The sequence below is a fragment of the Galeopterus variegatus genome, unplaced genomic scaffold, assembly GCF_000696425.1.
Source record: "Galeopterus variegatus unplaced genomic scaffold, G_variegatus-3.0.2 Scaffold4933, whole genome shotgun sequence".
In the NCBI taxonomy this organism is placed as follows: domain Eukaryota; kingdom Metazoa; phylum Chordata; class Mammalia; order Dermoptera; family Cynocephalidae; genus Galeopterus; species Galeopterus variegatus.
Window position 1 is genome coordinate 108,566 of NW_007731044.1, and position 5,210 is coordinate 113,775.

General features: G+C 42.0%; 1 pseudogene; it reads left to right on the forward strand.

Annotated features, from left to right (window-relative positions):
- The first annotated feature begins 2,704 nt into the window (after positions 1-2,704).
- LOC103604044 lies at positions 2,705-4,242 on the forward strand (annotated as a pseudogene).
- Positions 4,243-5,210: the final 968 nt, after the last annotated feature.

The following is a 5,210-nucleotide window of genomic DNA, read 5'->3' on the forward strand; positions in this document are numbered from 1 at the left end:
TGTGTGATAAACATTTCTCTCTCTATTTGCTACTCAGGAGCAATGAAAATACTAGCTTTTTTTGCTCTCTAAATTGAAAAGAAAGGATCAAAAGATTACTGAATATGACATCTCCCTCTACTTCTCTTCAGCATCACCATGATCGTAATTTCAATTATTCAGTGTCAATCTTGCATATTATTTACCACTCTTACAGAATTTAAGCAACAGGGGTTGTGTTTTTCTCATTCACCATGTCCCTGATGCCTGGCCCAGGGCCTCGTGCATAGTAGGGGTTCCAAAGAATGTGGTTGGACACACGTGTTTGAATGAAAAGGGAAAGAGGAAAATGAATTCATATTTGTTGAGCACTTGCTATGTGCCAAGTAAGTTACTATCCGATTTATTCCTCACAAACCTATATGGTAGATATTTTAAATCCCATTCTACAGAGCAGAAAACCAAGGCTCAGAGAGGCTTTGTAACCAGCCCGTGTCACTCCATCAGACATTATTAGTTGCCAGCTGACCTTCTGGCTCCCCTCTCCCTGGCTGATATGCGCTGCTTTAATTGCGTTGAGTGTCTAGTGCCTCCCCCACCGGTACATCCTTCACAGGCTTCAGAGGAAGTCGATTGTGGTCGATATTCTAAATTTAAGAGCTGACTAATTTAAAACAATCAGGCGAGAGTTACTCTCAGTGTCAGTTTTAGTTGGGGGATTGGTGTGCCTCAGCTCTGACCGATGAGATGGGAGGGCAGGTCTGCTGGGCACCAGATAGTCTGGAAAAGTCTCTGAACTCTTAGGGAACATTGGAAAAGACAGAATCTCTAGATTTCATGTTTCCTGAATGAGATGCCTGGAATAACTGCAGTCATCTTGTGACCCAAAATGGCCAAGTGGGAGAGACAGAAGAGCCGGGGTCCCCGAGGGCATGATTGAGCCGTGGAATTAACTAGCTGGGGAGTTACTATCCCTCTGGACTTGGCAGGTGAAAGTTAAGTGTCTATATTGTTTAGCCATTTTTGAGGCAGGGTATTATTGACAAATGCAGAAAGTAGACAAGAAATGGCAAACTCGGGTTTCACCCTGTGTTTGGCTCCGAAGCTTGTGCTTTTTGAATCCACGCCACTGTCTTTCAGAACTTGAAATTGTTTAAAGCAAGACCTGGAAACTTCTGAATCTGGTGGAAATGGCCATTGTTCTAAGCCATTCAGCTGTCCACTCTCCCACTTCTTCAAACATTTGATGATAGACTGGTGCATGGTACAGGTAGATGTGCAGTAAGCACCATGGAAAGCTTGAGTATATTCTAACTTGTACTGTCTTCTATAATTGTTCCTGTTTTTCCATATGAATCATATGTTCTCTGAGAGCAGTGCCCATGTCTTGTTTTTTCATAAGTCTGTGTTTGTCGGTTTCCTTTTAGAGTGATAGAAACACACATTAAATGAGGTCAAACAGTAAATAGTGACATTCTGGCTCTTGTAACCTAATCATAGTCAGGATGGAGCTGGCCTCATGCATGAACAGACCCAGCGTGGCTTGTGAATGGTGCATCACAGGGCTCTGCAGCTCACTGGCTTTCCCTGAAACTTTATGCCCTCAGGTTTTTCTACATGGCTGGAAATATGGCTGCTGGCCACTTCCAAGCCACAATCACATCACTCCTGACAAGTGAGAAAAGAGAGATTATTCTCCTTCAGCTTCCGCAGAAACATTCTTGAGAAGGGTCCAGACTGGTCAGGCTTGAGTCCTGTGCCTGTCCTTGGGTCAATCTCTGTATTAGTCCATTTCTGCTGCTTATGACAAAACACTTAGAAATGGGTACTTGTAAGAAAACAAAATTTATTGCTTACATTTTCCGAGGCTGGGAAGTTCAAAGTAAGGGAGCACATCTGGTGAGGATCTTGTTGGTGGTGGCTTTACAGCACTGCAGGGGTCTCACATGGCAGAAAATGGGGGAGCAGACAGTGAGATAGCTCCTCATGCACTCTCCTTTTAAAGCCCTCAGAACCATACTCCTGACCACCATTATTAATCCATTCATTAGACATGGTCCTACAATCCAATCACCGCTTCAAGGCCCCACCTTTCAATTACCGTAATAGGATTTCTCACCCTCAACAGTTACAGTGGGGATTAAGCCTCAGTGAGGTTGGGGGGGGGGGCATCCAATCTAAAGCAATCACTGTGGCTAGGGCACCATGACTGGCCCAGCCTGGGCTGTGTGTCCACTGTGGTGTTCAGAGGGGTGGATATTTTAAAGGGGAAAATCCTGGGCAGATAAGGACAAAAGCGACCCCATCCTCCCAGGGCTGCTTTTCAGGCTCCCAGCTTAGTGGTGGGTAGTCACTCTGCAAATGCCTAGAGAAATTATGAACACAAACTAGTCTCTCCTGGATCACAAATGAGCACGCACAGATGCGCGCGCGCACACACACACACACACACACGCACACACACACACACACGCGGCACCCTCACCAAGCTCTTTCCCGATTTCAGAACTCAATACAGAGCACACACACACACACACACACGCACACACACACACACGCGGCACCCTCACCAAGCTCTTTCCCGATTTCAGAACTCAATACAGACACATGGGAAGAATCTCAGCACCACATTTTAGAGGTGAGAACTTTTTACTCCCAACCTTTCTACTCACACTCCCTGTTTTGATGATTGCCAGATAGCACGGCCCTTCTCTTCCCAGACAGAATGTACCGAAAAGAAAATTCCAGAGTACGAACTCACACACGTCAACCTTCTCAACAGCATCAAACCAGCTTCATCAAACATGGCTTTGCCTACCTGCTTTGGGATAGATTCTTACTTATGAGCCATTTAGCCCCCAGTCTTTCTTGTAACTCACTCAAACCTGTTCAGTCTTCAGCATGGAAAGGAGAGAGGACAGTGATCACTGTGGAACTTGGATGCCCCAGGGACATGACAAAAATCTCACAGAGCACTGACCTTCCAGTCCTTGTGCCAAATGCAAGAGAAGCTATACCACTTCCTTTCATTGTTTCCACAAACTAGTAAGCAATACTGTGAATGGTGACATGCTAGAAACTGACATTTCAGTTCAGTGTCCGTGTGGTCTTCATCAGCCCAGGTAATGATGTGATAATGCTCAGGCCGGTGTTGCTCATAGCAGCCCTGATATAATTTTGAGAGAAGATGCTTGGAGTTGTTAAAGATTTGGGGTTCTTTCGCCCAGTTGGCTCAGCGGTTGGCCTCCTGTCACTGCCCACTGGTATCATGGTCCCAGCCGGTGGTTTGTGAGTAGGCTCCGGATGCAGCCCTAGTCCTGATGGCAGTGGTGCCCCCCCCGCCCCATGCACCACCTGCCGAGACTTCTACTGGCTGCGCTCCTTTCTGGCCAAGGTGTTGCCAGATGCTGTGCCAAAACAACAGTTGCTCCTTTGGATTGAGTAAAGGTTTAATTACAAGCTTGCAATCATCATTGCAAGCATTTAGGAGTATTTTCTTCATTGCTTGCTGTTCCCCCAAAGGAAGGATACCTTGGGTTATATAAAGGACATGGTGCAATGATGATTCAAATCTTTCCCTATGGCTCAATCCAGTTTATGGCATTTGAGCATCATAAAATGTTAATTACTACAAAACTGGGAATTTCTGGTCATGTGCACAGATTAATGACTGGATCTATGGCAGGTATGACAGCAGTTATCTGTACTTACCCTCTTGATATGGTTAGAGTACGCCTAGCATTCCAGGTGAGAGGGGAGCACACCTATATAGGAATTATTCATGCATTCAAAACAATTTATGCACAGGAAGGTGGTTTCCTTGGATTTTACAGAGGCCTAATGCATACTATATTAGGAATGGCTCCATAGGCAGGTGTTTCATTTTTCACTTTTGGTACTTTAAAGAGTGTTAGGCTTTCCCATGCTCCTACCCTTCTTGGCAGACCTTTATCAGACAACCCTAATGTCTTAGTTTTGAAAACTCACAAAAACTTGCATTGTGGAGGTGTAGCTGGAGCAATAGCACAGATAATATCCTACCCACCTGATGTAACTCATCAGCAAAAGCAATCAGGAACTGTGCTGCCAGAACTGGAAAAGTGCCTTACCATGCGGGGCACTATGCAGTATGTCTGTGGACACCGTGGAATTCGAAAAGAATTATATTGTGTTTTATCTCTTAATTACATTCACTGCAGTCCCTCTCAAGCAGTGGATTTTACAACATATGAACTTATGAAGCAGTTTTTTCGCCTCAACTAAAAAAAAAAGAAATCATGGTTTCTTTTTCTTAATAAACTCTCGGAGAGAGATAAAACGTTACTTTAATTGTGGGAGGAATATTACTTGAAGGGGGGTATTTACCCTGTCACAGGACACTGGTATTTTAGTACTTGATTTTTAGTACTTGTTTTGTTGTAGCTACAAATCAAATCAAAAGTGCTTACCGTACTTTTTGATGCCAAACATTATTCCTTAGAACATTAAAAAAAAAATCCTAAGCTGATGCGGGCTAATCAATTAGGTTATTTGAAACCATTTAAAAATGTTATTAGGAAATACCACTAACTTCAAAATGGGGTTCCATTAGCTTTACCATGCTATTCCAAACTTTTAATTGTAATAATGGTTTTTAAAAGACTCTAGCATTATTTATTGTTATTGAAATAATCAGTCTTCGTTATATTGCAGCAGAATATTGAGAATTGAATTTTTAAGTTCGATAAAACATGGAAATATTATTCTTATTATTTCTCTTATGATTCTGCTCCACTGGATAAAAGGACAAACACTTTTTCCTTCAATTTTTAATAAGTGTTGTATTTAAAAAGTTACTCCGTAGAGACTCGAAAATAAACGAAGTATCAGGTTGTGCTCAAATGTTATTACCAGGTACTGTGAGTGATTTACATGTGTTTTAAAAAGTCAATGTATTTCCCGAAGGCAGTAATAATAAATGCTGAATATCTTTGCTCCTCCAAACAGAATAGCACAGTAGATTTATTTTTGTTAGATGATTTGATGTAGACTAGAAAATTTATTTAAGTGGACTGTGAAATATCCATTAATGTAGATGCGAATATCAAGGAATGTTTCTAAGATATTACGTCATGATCCATCAACTAGTTCTTTTAATTTTAGCACAATATTAGCAATATAAACTTAAGTAGAAATATAAAATATGATTTGAATTGTTATTCTTTTTATTAAGAAAATGGTTTAAAATGTAA